Source organism: Balaenoptera ricei, chromosome 9 (assembly GCF_028023285.1).
Source record: "Balaenoptera ricei isolate mBalRic1 chromosome 9, mBalRic1.hap2, whole genome shotgun sequence".
NCBI classification, from domain to species: domain Eukaryota; kingdom Metazoa; phylum Chordata; class Mammalia; order Artiodactyla; family Balaenopteridae; genus Balaenoptera; species Balaenoptera ricei.
In genome coordinates, this window is record NC_082647.1 from 44,826,654 (window position 1) to 44,842,437 (window position 15,784).

General features: G+C 35.6%; 1 protein-coding gene, 1 non-coding gene and 1 pseudogene across 10 annotated transcripts in view; all 3 read right to left on the reverse strand.

The window, feature by feature from the left end:
- BBS9 (Bardet-Biedl syndrome 9) overlaps nt 1-15,784 on the reverse strand; it is a 713,234-nt gene that overhangs the window by 616,365 nt on the left and 81,085 nt on the right. The window lies entirely within an intron of this gene.
- LOC132372182 (nucleolar protein 56-like) lies at nt 6,645-14,013 on the reverse strand (annotated as a pseudogene).
- LOC132372258 (small nucleolar RNA SNORD86) lies at nt 7,388-7,473 on the reverse strand. The gene has a single exon (XR_009505129.1). It is a non-coding gene; the product is annotated as a small nucleolar RNA SNORD86 (small nucleolar RNA).

The window sequence follows — 15,784 nt, forward strand, 5'->3', positions numbered from 1 at the left end:
CAGGAAATTCTCAGCTGAGGTTCAACTTCATCTAAACTCATACAATTTTAAAAGGCAAATCAAAATGAATTTGGGATAATGACAACAATGACTTTAAGTTTCCTGAACTGTCAATTCTTATCACAAAGTTTGATGTGCCGCTTAACCATTGTTTGGTCTGTTAAATGTCCTTGGATTCTTCTAAAAGAAGCAGTTAAAATACCATATCTTGAATAAAAGTCATGAAAACAAATATACCAAAGTTATCATCTTAATATACAGATGGAATCACATTGTCAACCCACTCAAAAACTTCAAAGGTACACCAGTGTCTCCAGAAATAAGTAGAAATTAATAAGCAGGATATCCAAAGAACTCTTCAGTGTATCCGCTAAATGAACTTTGACTACTCCTTCTCATCCAGTCCCAACCACCAAATACTTCAGGTAACATAAGCTTGCCTTAAATGCCCTTATGCATTTGTTACTCTAGTTCAATTCACCTCAGATATCATTCCCCCATCTTAACCTCATAAAATCCTTCTACATATCCTCCATCCCCAGCACCCAACCATTTTGAAGCTTTCTCCAATCCCCTTTAGGCATAAATAACGCACTCTTCCTCTCTTCTTTCTTAGTACATTCTGCATCACTGCCTATTAGTACTGACAATATTTTTCCTGGTGATACAGCTAAATTTGGCATATTTCTCTCCCCTCCTCAACTCCCATAAATGAAGCATAAAATCCTTGAAGGTAAGTCGATTTTGTTTTCACGGTCTGGCTCACAGCATTCAGTATAGTCCCTTATATGTCAGTGTTCCAAAAATATCTGTTCAAGTCAACTGAACTCACATGGAAGTAGAAAACCATTTCAAACTGTAATACTAGGTATCAGGATGCCAATGATCATCAAGTGGGTCAAGATATTTGATAATATTACCATAGTCACATGAAAACTCCTTGAGATTTGGCATTATGCTTTATTTACCACACCTTCCCACCCCAAATAGTCCCTAGTATATAGTAGAGATCAATAAATAATCATTCAATGAATGAATGAATAGCAGCAAAGTAAAAGTGGTATGGAAAAGGCCCTAAAACAATTAGTTTTAACATGTGACACTTAAGAAGCTGAAATTCTAAATTATTTCAAGGCTTAGTACTATGTCAAAAGACAAAGTATTCATTGCATGTGCAACATTAGATACACTAGGAAATACTCTGCTCTTAAGAAAGATAAAGCCTAATAGAAAGACACAAGAAATAAAGGTGGGGTGGGAAAGGATGGCAAAAGGAAAATATATAAATGAGAAGGGAAATCACTTAACCATAAAGAATAAATTGTGGCAGCCCAAAGAGGATACCAAAGAAACAGAACGATCTTTAAATCCATCAGTATTTCATAAAACTCTAACTGCAAAAACATACACAGATTAAGCCTTAAAACTTTAGTAATTATTAGAGCCCTGGGTACAAAATCTTTCTCTGGGTAACAGGAAACAAGGGATTATTACCAGCAGGAAAAGCACCCCCCAAAAGGGTATTGAATAGGATACTCTCTGGCTATTCCTTGTTCTTAGAGCAGGATGGTATATTATAAAAGAATAAATTGAGCGAAGATGGGAAAAGTATCAAATGTAGCATAAAGTATTAATATGTAGTGGAAAGAGCAATGATTTTGAATCAAAAAGGCAACCTGGTAATGTTTTAATCCTGCTCTGACACATTCTAGATACGTGACTTTGGCTATTTTGTTTAATTTCGTTCACTCTGTTTCTTCACATGCAAAATAAACCCTATCACAATCTCTATACCCCACTGGGTTGCTGTAAAGATACGGAAGATATGCAAACTATCCAGTTCAGGACCTGGAACATGGTAGGAATGCATGCCGATCTTAATTCCAAATACAGCACACTTAAAAAAATAATCAAACCAACTTTCCCTAGTACCTACACTTATATCTTGAATATCAGATACAGTAGTTTAGTCATTAAGTCTCACTCCTTAGGTGTAAAAGGGAAGTAAACATCTCAGGGAAAAGTTAGGAAAAAAGGTGACCAGGAAGTTGGAAATGGTTCAGTTCAGAAGTTCCAATCTTTATTTGCTAAAGTAGTTGGCTCTTGAATTTCACTGATCTATAAAATTTCAGAAACTACTGGGGAACATCATAGGTTGTCAACCTTGTAAACTGCCCAATAAGGATATTTAAAAAAAAAAAAAAAAAAAAGTAAAGACTATCATCACCAACATTTTCTACAAAGACAATGTAAAACGAATAAGTAGGAAGTAGAAAATGTTAGTCTTCAATATAGTCCATTAACTGAACAAATTATAGCTTTATGAAAAATTTACTTCATTAGCTAATTTTTTTTCATTACCTTAAGACCATTTAAAACTTTAACGGGGCATAGCATTTGCAAACCACTAGTTTATCCTAGCATGAACCACTTTTAAAGAACCCCCATACCAGCACTTAAATACCACTAGTATAAAAAAAACTCAGAAAACAAGCACAAAAAGTTTTCCCATTAGAAGAAGAAAGGAAAAACTGGTTCCAAAACGTATTCAGGCCTAGGTTAGGTGAGGAAACAAGCATTTTCCATAATATGCTGGCTCTTGACAAGAGCCACCACTGTCAGACTTCTGGAATCAAAAAGTGAGGCAAAGGCTCCCCCTGCTGACAAGTAGACAAAGAATCTAACCCTATCAAAAGGCAACTGACTTTTCAAAAATCTTTCCAATACTGACTGGATATCGCATGGGCTTTTACTATTCTCTATCAAAGACTAGTTTTACTTTATATCCTAAAACACTGGAATATAGCTCCATCTGATAAAAATGTGAAAGACATTTATAACTAGGTAATACTCCGTGTACATTTCACTAAATCTTTCTAAACCAGCTTTCAAATTTCTTGGTGTCTGCTCTATGCTCTAAAGCTTAACTGAGCTAGAATGTCATACAGAGAGGAAATTTAAAAAGGCTAAAGAAATGAGGTGGGTTTCAAAAGGTTATGCAGAACAAAGGTAGCAATCTATGAATGCATTAACGGCCTTCTCTCACAGAAATCTCATGAGATTAAAAGAAGCAAATTAAAGACTTCAAAATTAACAATAATAGCAGGTTACAAGCACTGGCCCATATATTATTAACACATCCAACTCTAGCAACTATTCTATAACTTGGGAAGATCAAGAACTATTGTTCTCATTTGGCTATAGAGAGACCTAAGGCTCAGGAAAGTTCGATGTTTGTTAAGGACACACAGCTGGTGAGTAGCAGAGGCAGAATTCAACCCTATACATCTTCTAATCTTCATTCTGCTTCTCCAACTGAAAACTATGCATAAAGTAGATACTCTAATGACATAATCTCTAAATTCCTTTCTGATTTCAAATTTAACATGGCCTAACATCACAAATGCACTTGGTATGCTTATAAATAACATCAGATTTAAGTAGAAAATGTTAAATATTTCACTTTGGCAGACAAAACTTGATATAGCTGCTTGGTAAATTCTTTGCTATAATTTATTTATTCTTGTCTTATTTCTAAAAGGATTGCTTGCAAAGGTAAATAAAACTAAACAAATTCTAAACTAAGTAGATGAGGAGAACAGCAGATAAAACCCTGATTCTCCCACTAAAATTACTGAATAAAATGTTTGTTAAAAGCAGCATTTTTGAGTACATCAATATGCTGCCCCCCACTTAAAAAAAGGTAAATAAAGTTCAGAAGCCAAACACTAAGTGAACGTGAGAACCCACAAAGGTAAACAGAACCCCTGGGGCAATCTCTTAAATCATATACCCACAGCATCAGTTTTCATAGTCTCAAAATAACATGTGGTAAAGGAGAAAAACCTTGGAGCCCACTCTAGGTGGGGAATCCAATTGATCCTGTACATTATCTTTCTCCCCCCTGGTATAAAGCTAAGACCACAAAGGGCTCTACCCTTAGTGTAAGGAGAACTTAGAACTAGCATTCCCCCCACCCCCACCCAAGCCCAAGAGAAAGCAAAATAAAATGCATATCTCAAAACTTGGAATGAGATAAAGGAAAAAAATCTCTCCTAAGAATTCACAAACCCCAAGCTGATCTTAATGTGGGTTTTCAGACCAAATTCACTCTATTGACTTGCCCAAGAAGCCTCAATCTGTGAAGTTAGTAAAAGTGATCCTGGGTTAGAAGTACCACCAAATCCCTGGCAAAAGACAACTCAAATATTTGAAGGGACACACCAATCATTCCCATGGATAAAGTTCCAAGAATATGACCTCACAGGCAAAAATCACAATATACAAGGAATTGGAGGCAATATAAGCAAGAGACAGCAAAAATAATAGCACAATCGGAAATACAAAGACTTCATTTACTGAAATAATCAACAGAATAAAAGTACTACATTTTATGTTTAAGGAAATAAAAACAGGTATTAAAAATATGAATAAAAGATTTTATCAATCACCAAGCAGATTTTTAAAAGGACCAAATAAACTTTGAGAAATAATAAATATAATAACTAGACTTAACAAAGTTAATAAAACTCCAAGAGTAGTTTCAAAAGAAATTACTCTCCGAATAGCAGTGATTTAGGAAACAGGAAAATACATCTAAGAAATAATCTAGAATGCATTAGTAAGAAACATAGAGACAGAAAATACAAGTGCAGTTAAGAGACTTGAACAATAGCATAAGATGGTCTAACATGTATCTAATTGGATTTTCATTAAGAGATAATGGAGAGAATATGAAAGAGGCAATATTCAAAGAAATAATAGCTGAAGATTTTCCAGAATTGTTGAAAGGCACTAATCCTAAGACCAGGTTTAAGCCAAATAAATTCCAAATAGGATAAGTAAAATTAAATCCTCCCTTAGATACCCGACAGAGAAACTGCAGAACACCAAAGCCAAAGAGAATTTCTTAAAAGCAATAGAGAAAAGACAGATTAACTAGCAAAAGAATAACAGCTAGACTAAAAGTTGACCTCTTAACACCAGTGAAAGTCAGAATAGAGCAGAATATTATCTTTTGTGTAGCAAGAAAAATAACTATCAACATAACATTATATTCCCAGACTTCCTCCCATTCCCTCCAAAAAAAAAAATTTAATGCTATTACAAAGATTCCATTCACAATAGCAACCAAAGCAATTAAGTTCCTAACACACTGACTCTAACTCAACTTTCAGATCTTAACTTCCTTAGGAAGGCCAAATTAGGCAATATACACCTAAAATATACCCTCGTTATCATGGCATCTTTTCCTTCATAGCACTTGTGATTTTATATCTATTTCTATGATTATCTACTGACTGTGTATTTCCCTCTCCAAACTTAATGAGGCCATAGACCTCTATACTTATCACCATATTGTTTACCACCGTGCTTGGCACATAAGTGAAAGGAAAGAAGGAAGGAAAGAGGCAAGGAAGATATAACCAACAAATAAACAACTAATATAGATAAAAAGTAAAATTTTTACTAAAAGACATAAAAGAACAGCTAAATAAATAGTAAGACATATTATATTCCTGGATGGGAAGAATTAATATATAAACATGTCAGTTATGCACTAAAATAATCTATAGATTTGATGCAATGCCAGACAAAATTCCAGCATGATTTTTTCATGGAACTCAATAAACTATTTTTCAAACCTGAAAGGAAAGTGAAAAAAAAGCAAGAATAACCTATAAATATTTAAAAACAAGACCAATAAAGAATGATTACTCCTCCCACATATCAAAACATACTATACATTAAATTTTTTAAATACAGTATTGGCATTCTTTATAGATACACTATTTATGGACAAATAAATCAAGGGAAAGGAATAGAGTCTAAGAGCAAATTACAGATTATACGGGAATTTAGCATATAAGAAAATTAGCATTTCAAATTATAAAAAGAATATTCATAAATGGTTCTTGGACAACAGGGTATACACTTGGGAAAAAAATTAAATTAGAGCCCTACTATATACGATACCTAAAAATAAATTCCAGAAAAGTTAAGAAAACATAAGAAAATATTTTAGAATCGTAGTATAGGAAAGGTCTTCATTAGAATGATACAAAGATCAGAAGCCACAACAAAAAAGATCAAAACGTTTAACATCATAAAAAATTAAAGTATTTGTCCCATTAAGTAAATGAACAAGGTTAAAATAATCATTCACAGGACACAACCTGGGGCAAATTACTTAATCTTGCCAAGCCTAAATTTTCTTGTGCCTGAAATGAAAATAATGACCTGATTTTCAGGGTTGCTTTGAGAATTAAATGAGAAAGTTAAGGTTAAATCCTTAGCACAGTCCTAGGTGGTAGCACCTGGCAAGTGTCCAATAAATATTTTTTTGCTACTATTTTAAATTATGAAAATTTAACATATCACTTTTGCCCATTAAGTGGAGATTTTGAACTTTTTAAAAAATGATAGTACATGATGTTGGCACAGATATTACACATAGCTGAGAAAAGGGTATATTTGGCCCATCTCCCTGACATAAAACAATTTATAATGTGTATCAAAAGCTTTTTGTCTCAGTACCTAGTCTTAGGATTTTTTTTCTGAAAATGTTTTTATTTTTATTGGACTATAGGGGATGGATTGAGAAATATCTCTGCAAGCTATGCCCCACTAGGGAAATGTCCATTCTAATTCTCCTGGGACAGCTTTCGGAGCTTTTTCTTTTTCTTGGACCTGCTGCTCTTGCTGGCAGCGGCCTCTTCAGGTCCACTGATGAGTGGCTCCTCCTTGGAAGAGAATTTCCTCTTTTTCATGGGGACACTCTTTGTTTCCTGACTCTTCAGGGTCACTAACTGGTTCCTCTTCGGGCAAAGATTTCTTCCTGTTGTGAAGACTTCCACTGCCAGCTGTCTCTTCAAGATCACTACTAACCAGCTCCTCCTTGGAAAAAGATTTCTTTTTCTTGGGTTTGGAGAAGGAGACAGATGGGTCTTCTATTCCATCCTCCTGAGGAGCCTCCTAGGGCTTTTGCTTTTGCTTCTTTTTGGGTCTTTCACTTATCTCCTCAACACCCCTCTGGAGTACTACTGCTGTTTTCTGAAGATGCCAGGGAAATTGCAGCCAGCCATTTCTTTTCCTTCTTCAAGCGTTACTTCTCCTGTTTCTCCAGCTTCCTAGTAACCTCAGCAGCCGCTTCCTCTGAACCATTACCTCCTTCATGACATCCAGATTCTTTCGTGGAATCTCTCCAGTCTCACAGAAGGACAGCTGCTCCACAACTTGTTCTATTTGCCAGGTATCAGGAGATGCAGCCTTTGTTCTTAGCAGCTGCTCAACTAATGAACGTAGAGTGGAAAATAAGGCCATATTTTGGGATGTTAGCACTTGTCTTCAGGGCTCGGGAAATGTGGTCCTTTTGCTGGGCCCAGGGAATCACTCAGACAACAGGACTGGCCATCACCCCCATAGCAGAGGCCTGTATAGGTCAGGGAGCCCTGGTAAACCATCACCATGATCCCCACAGTTTAGAATTTTAGAAGAAAAAAAAAAGTCCTAGGATTCTAGTAGAAAAGTAACTGCTAGGGGCTGGGGATAGAGGAAATAGGGAGAGGTTGGTAAATGGGTACAAATTTTCAACTATGAAATGAATAAGGCCTGAGAATCTAAGGTAAAACATGTAGTTGATAGCACTGTATTGTAAAATTAAAAGTTGTTAAGAGAGTAGAACTTAGATGTCCTCACCAAAAAAAAAAAGAGATAAATATGTGAGTTGATGGATGTGTTTGAAATGGGGGGGAATGCTTATTTTTCTGAATTTTTGAATTTTATTTTATTTTTTTATACAGTAGGTTCTTATTAGTTATCCATTTTATACATATTAGTGTATATATGTCAATCCCAAACTCCCAATTCATCACACCACCACCAACCCCCTGCCACTTTCCCCCCTTGGTGTCCATACGTTTGTTCTCTACATCTGTGTCTCTACTTCTGCCCTGCAAACCGGTTCATCTGTACAATTTTTCTAGGTTCCACATATATGCGTTAATGTACAATATTTGTCTTTCTCTTTCAGACTTACTTCACTCTGTATGACAGTCTCTAGATCCATCCATGTCTCTACAAATGACCCAATTTCGTTCCTTTTTATGGCTAAGCAATATTCCATTGTGTATATGTGCCACATCTTCTTTATCCATTCATCTGTCGATGGGCATTTAGGTTCCTTCCATGACCTGGTTATTGTAATTAGTGCTGCAATGAATATTGGGGTGCACGTGTCTTTTTGAATTATGGTTTTCTCTGGGTATATGCCCAGTAGTGGGATTGCTGGGTCATATGGTAATTCTATTTTTAGTTTTTTAAGGAACCTCCATACTGTTCTCCATAGTGGCTGTATCAATTTACATTCCCACCAACAGTAAAAGAGGGTTCCCTTTTCTCCACACCCTCTCCAGCATTTGTTGTTTGTAGATTTTCTGATGATGCCCATTCTAACTGGTGTGAGCTGATACCTCATTGTAGTTTTGATTTGCAGTTCTCTAATAATTAGTGATGTTGAGCAGCTTTTCATGTGCTTCTTGACCATCTGTATGTCTTCTTTGGTGAAATGTCTATTTAGGTCTTCTGCCCATTTTTGGATTGGGTTGTTTGTTTTTTTAATATTGAGCTGCATGAGCTGTTTATATATTTTGGAGATTAATCCTCTGTCTGTTGATTCGTTTGCAAATATTTTCTCCCATTCTGAGGGTTGTCTTTTCGTCTTGTTTGTAGTTTCCTTTGCTGTGCAAAAGCTTTTAAGTTTCATTAGGTCCCATTTGTTTATTTTTGTTTTTATTTCCATTACTTGAGGAGGTGGATCAAAAAAGATCTTGCTGTGATTTATGTCAAAGAGTGTTCTTCCTATGTTTTCCTCTAAGAGTTTGATAGTGTCCAGTCTTATATTTAGGTCTTGAATACATTTTGAGTTTATTTTCATGTATGGTGTTAGGGAGTGTTCTGATTTCTCTTATACATGTAACTGTCCAGTGTTCCCAGCACCACTTATTGAAGAGACTGTCTTTTCTCCATTGTATATCCTTGCCTCCTTTGTCATAGATTAGTGGACCATAGGTGAGTGGGTTTATCTCTGGGCTTTCTATCCTGTTCCATTGATCTATATTTCTGTTTTTGTGCCAGTACCATATTGTCTTGAGTACTGTAGCTTTGTAGTATAGTCTGAAGTCAGGGAGTCTGATTCCTCCAGTTCTGTTTATATCCCTCAAGACTGCTTTGGCTATTTGGGGTCTTTTGTGTCTCCATACAAATTTTAAGATTTTTTGTTCTAGTTCCATAAAAAATACCATTGATAATTTGATACGGATTGCATTGAATCTGTAGATTGCTTTGGGTAGTATAGTCATTTTCACAATATTCATTCTTCCAATCCAAGAACATGGTATATCTCTCCATCTGTTGGTATCATCTTTAATTTCTTTCATCAGTGTCTTATACTTTTCTGCATACAGGTCTTTTGTCTCCCTAGGTATTTTATTCTTTTTGTTGCAATGGTAAATGGGAGTGTTTCCTTCATTTCTCTTTCAGATTTTTCATCATTAGTGTATAGGAATGCAAGAGATTTCTGTGCATTAATTTTGTATCCTGCTACTTTACCAAATTCATTGATTAGCTCTAGTTTTCTGGTGGCATCTTTAGGATTCTCTATGTATAGTATCATGTCATCTGCAAACAGTGACAGTTTTACCTCTTCTTTTCCAATTTGGATTCCTTTTATTTCTTTTTCTTCTCTGATTGCCATGGCTACGACTTCCAAAACTATGTTGAATAATAGTGGCGAGAGTGGACATCCTTGTCTTGTTCCTGATCTTAGAGGAAATGCTTTCAGTTTCTCACCATTGAGAATGATGTTTGCTGTGGGTTTGTCAGATATGGCCTTTATTATGTTGAGGTAGGTTCCCTCTATGCCCACTTTCTGGAGAGTTTTTATCATAAATGGGTGTTGAATTTTATCAAAAGCTTTTTCTGCATCTATCAAGATGATCATACGGTTTTTATTCTTCAGTTTGTTAATATGGTGTACCACATTGATTGATTTGCATATATTGAAGAATCCTTGCATCCCTGGGATAAATCCCACTTGATCATGGTGTATGATCCTTTTAATGTGTTGTTGGATTCGGTTTGCTAGTATTTTGTTGAGGATTTTTGCATCTATATTCATCAGTGATATTGGTTTGTAATTTTCTTTTTTGTAGTATCTTTGTCTGGTGTTGGTATCAGAGTGATGGTAGCCTCATAGAATGAGTTTGGGAGTGTTCCTTCCTCTGCAATTTTTTGGAAGAGTTTGAGAAGGATGTGTGTTAGCTCTTCTCTAAATGTTTGATAGAATTCACCTGCGAAGCCATCTGGTCCTGGACTTTTGTTTGTTGGAAGATTTTTAATCACAATTTCAATTTCATTACTTGTGATTGGTCTGTTCATATTTTCTGTCTCTTCCTGGTTCAGTCTTGGAAGGTTATACCTTTCTAAGAATTTGTCCATTTCTTCCAGGTTGTCCATTTTATTGGCATAAAGTTGCTTGTAGTAGCCTCTTAGGATGCTTTGTATTTCTGCGGTGTCTGTTGTAACTTCTCCTTTTTCATTTCTGATTTTATTGATTTGAGTCCTCTCCCTCTTTTTCTTGATGAGTCTGGCTAATGGCTTATCAATTTTGTTCATCTTCTCAAAGAACCAGCTTTTAGTTTTATTGATCTTTGCTATTGTTTTCTTTGTTTCTATTTCATTTATTTCTGCTCTGATCTTTATGATTTCTTTCCTTCTGCTAACTTTGGGTTTTGTTTATTCTTCTTTCTCTAGTTCCTGTAAGTGTAAGGTTAGATTGTTTATTTAAGATTTTTCTTGTTTCTTGAGGTAGGCTTGTAAGCTATAAACTTCCCTTTTATAACTACTTTTGGTGCATCCCATAGGTTTTGGATCGTTGTGTTTTCATTGTCATTTGTCTCTAGGTATTTTTTGATTTTCTCTTTGATTTCTTAAGTGATCTCTTGGTTATTTAGTAACGTATTGTTCAGCCTCCATATGTTTGTGTTTGGTATGTTTTTTTCCCTGTAATTCATTTCTTTTTTTTTTTTTTTTCTTTTTTTTTTCTTTTTTTTTTTTAATTTATTTGTTTATTTATTTATGGTTTGTGTTGGGTCTTCGTTTCTGTGCGAGGGCTTTCTCTAGTTGCGGCGAGCGGGGGCCACTCTTCATCGCGGTGCGCGGACCTCTCACTGTCGTGGCCTCTCTTGTTGCGGAGCACAGGCTCCAGACATGCAGGCTCAGTAATTGTGGCTCACGGGCCCAGCTGCTCCGCGGCATGTGGGATCTTCCCAGACCAGGGCTCGAACCCGTGTCCCCTGCATTGGCAGGCAGATTCTCAACCACTGCGCCACCAGGGAAGCTCTCCCTGTAATTCATTTCTAATCTCATAGCGTTGTGGTCAGAAAAGATGCTTGATATGATTTCAATTTTCTTAAATTTACTGAGGCTTGATTTGTGACCCAAGATGTGATCTATCCTGGAGAATGTTCTGTGTGCACTTGAGAAGAAAGTGTAATCTGCTGTTTTTGGATGGAATGTCCTATAAATATCAATTAAGTCTATCTGGTCTATTGTGTCATTTAAAGCTTCTGTTTCCTTATTTATTTTCATTTTGGGTGATCTGTCCATTGGTGTAAGTGAGGTGTTAAAGTCCCCCACTATTATTGTGTTACTGTCGATTTCCTCTTTTATAGCCGTTAGCAGTTGCCTTATGTATTGAGGTGCTCCTATGTTGGGTGCATATATATTTATAATTGTTATATCTTCTTCTTGGATTGATCCCTGGATCATTATGTAGTGTCCTTCCTTGTCTCTTGTAACATTCTTTATTTTAAAGTCTATTTTATCTGATATGAGTATAGCTACTCCAGCTTTCTTTTGATTTCCATTTGCATGGAATATCTTTTTCCATCCCCTCACTTTCAGTCTGTATGTGTCCCTAGGTCTAAAGTGGGTCTCTTGTAGACAGCATATATATGGGTCTTGTTTTTGTATCCATTCAGCCAGTCTATGTCTTTTGGTTGGGGCATTTAATCCATTCACGTTTAAGGTAATTATCGATATGTATGTTCCTATGACCATTTTCTTAATTTTTATGGGTTTGTTTTTGTAGGTCCTTTTCTTCTCTTGTGTTTGCCACTTAGAGAAGTTCCTTTAGCATTTGTTATAGAGCTGGTTTGGTAGTGCTGAATTCTCTTAGCTTTTGTTTGTCTGTAAAGCTTTTGATTTCTCTGTCGAATCTGAATGAGATCCTTGCAAGGTAGAGTAATCTTGGTTGTAGGTTCTTCCCTTTCATCACTTTAAATATATCATGCCACTCGAAATGGGGAGAATCCTTAAACCATGTGTACCTATATCAAATCACCACGATGTACTTTAAATATCTTACAATTTTATATGTCAATTATACCTCAACAAAGCCAAATTAAAATAAGAAAATTTTAAAAATACAGTGGTCATAATTACCAGTATTTGAACCTCTGCGTGTCTGTTAGAATTTCTACTGTCTGTTTCTATGAGTTTAACTTTTTTTTTAGATTCCCCATAAGTGAATGCAGCATTTTGTCTTTCTCTGTCTAGCTTATTTCACTTAGCATAATGCCCTCAACATCCATCCATGATGTCACAAATAGCAGGATTTCCTTCCTTCTCATAGCTGAATAATATTCCATTATATGTATCTACCACTTCTTCTTTATCCATTCATCTATTGATGGATGCTTAGGTTGTTCCATATCTTGGCTATTGTGAATAATGCTGCAGTGAACATGGGAGTATAGATATCTCTTCAAACTCCTGTTTTCATTTCCTTTGGATATATAACCACAAGTGGAATTGCTGGATCATATGGTAGTTCTATTTTTAATTTTTTGAGGAACCTCCATACTGTTTTCCATAGTAGCTGCACCAATTTACATTCCTATCAACAATGAATAAGGGTTCTCCTTTCTCCACATCCTCACTAACACTTGTTATCTCTTGTCTTTTTTCATGATAGCCATTCTAACAGGTGTTAGACAGTATCTCATTGTGGTTTGGATTTGCATTTTCCTGATAATTAGTATTATTGAGCACATTTTCATGTACCTGTTGGCCATCTGGATATCTTCTTCGAGAAAATGTCTATTCAGTTCCTCTGCCCATTTTTAAATTGGATTGTTTGGGGGTTTTTCTATTGAGTTGTATGAGTCCTTTATATATTTTGGATATTAATTCTTTATCAGATATATGATTTGCAAATATTTTCTCCCATTCCACGGGTCACCTTTTCATTATGTTGATGGTTTCCCTTGCTGTACAGAAGCTTTTTAGTTTGATGTAATCCCACCTGGTTTTTGTGGGGTTTGGGGGGTTTTTTAGGCAGTGATTATTTATTTTAAAATTTGCAACTAATCTCATGGATACATTTTTGTTATAATAATTACAATGATACAGGCAAAGGAAAGGTCCCCCTTTGGCCCCACCCACTTTTCTTTCCAAAGAATTTATCCAAAAATGTGATAGAAATAACAAATCTGAATGGTCATCATTTTCTCAGTAATAAAAATGTATGCTAGCTACTCCTTGCTACTCAATTTTGATCATCAGGCAACTTTTCTATGGGTATAAAATTTCTAGCACTTCTATTTCTCTTTTGATTTTTTGTGGTGCTAAAAAATGTTCTCCTTTTTATTCTTTCCAGTTTTATTGATATAATACTTGAAAATTGTTAGGAGAGTAGATCCTAAGAGTTCTCATCACAAGGAAAAATATTTTTTTTTCTTTTTTCTTTTTTTTGTATCATATGACGGATGTTAACTAAACTTACTGTGGTAATCATTTTACGGTATATGTAAGTCAGATCATTTATGCTGTATACCTTAAACTTATACAGTGTTATATGGCACTTGTTTATTTTTTCTTTGTTGCCTTTGCTTTTGGTGCCAAATCCAAAACATCATTGCCATGATCAATGTCAAGAAGATTACCCTCCATGTTTTCTTCTAGGGGTTTTATGGTTTCAGGTCTTACATTTAAGTCTTTCATCCATTTGGAGTTGATTTTTGTGTATGGTATAAGATAGGGGTCCAGTTTCATTCTTTTGTATGTGGCAATCCAGTTTTTCCAGCACCATTATTGAAGAGACTATCCTTTCCTCATTCTGTATTCTTGGTTCCTTTGTCATAAATTAATTTCTGAGCTCTCTATTCTGTTCCATTGATTTATATACCTATTTTTATGTCAATACCATATTGTTTCGATTACTATACGTTTCTAATACAGTTTGAATTCAGGAAGTATGATTTCTCCAGCTTTGATCTTTTTTTCTCAAGATTGCTTTGACTACTTGGGGTCTTCTCTGGTTCCATACAAGCTTTAGGATGACCATAGTATTTTTTAAAGCAAAATATTTTAAAAGCAAAATTTAACAGTGGTAAATCATAGAATTCTCTATAATCATTTAGAATTACATTGCAGTAGAATATTTGTTGATTTGGTAAATATTTGTGATATTGTTAAGTGAGAAATAGACCTTAAAAGAGTAAATACAGGGACTTCACTGCTGGCACTGTGGTTAAGAATCCTCCTGCCAACACAGGGGACACGGGTTCAATCCCTGGTCCAGGAAGATCCCACATGCTGTGGAGCAACTAAGCCCATGTGCCACAACTACTGAGCCTGAGCTCTAGAGCCTGCGAGCCACAACTACTGAGCCCACGTGCCACAACTACTGAAGCCCACGTGCCTAGAGCTCGTGCTCCACAACGAGAAGCCACCGCAATGAGAAGCCCGCACACCACAACGAAGAGTAGGCCCCGCTCACCGCAACTAGAGCAAGCCCACATGCAGCAACGGAGACCCAACGCAGCCAAAAAATGAATAAGTAAATAAATAAATAAATGTTCCTTAAAAAAGAAAGAGTAAATACAATATGAATCTGGTTTTATGGCATAAAAACTCAAAATAAAAAGTCGAAATAAATATACTAGAATAGTCATAATGATTAGTTAGTTCTTAGTGTTGAGTAGAGATTATTTTATTTCCCTTCTCATATAAACCTCATCCAAAGTTTCCAAAATTAACATGTTACTTAAAAAAAATTTTTTTTAATGGAGGAGGCAGGTATCAATCAAACTTCCCACCATTCCTGAAGCTCAGGCCCCACCAATGATTGGCTCTTCCACAGGTATAAAGATCAAAGTTCAAGCAAACATTTTTAAAAATCCATTACCAAACATATAAATTGAACCTTGGCAAGAAGGCAAATACGTTAAAACGCTTTTGGAAAAATGATGACCTAAATTTTAAAATTGCTGATTTATAGTCTTCCTTCCAGAAGTAGACAAAAAGCATCTATCCTTAAGCAGGCTATTCTTATTTCATGAAATAAAACAATGCCCTCTGTACATGAAATATCTCTTTATTCTTAAGGATGAGGGAGAAGGGAAGAAAAGCGAGGAGAAAACAGAGAGAATATGCATTCACCTCATCATATACTAACTGATGCAACTTCTAGACAAGCCCTGTTTCTACTGACTATAAAATATCATATGAGCCATGAAAATGCCAGACTCCTACTGATCTTGATCTTCGCCAGGATAAGAGTTTGAAAAAACACTAATTGCTGAGTAGCCTACCTAGAAAGCCCTGATACATTTGGAATCTTTATCAATTTATTTTCACATGGTAAAAAGCCAACAAAAGTCAGAAACAAGTGATAACAACATTATTTCTCTAGAAGATGATAAAGACCTTAAAGGCCATC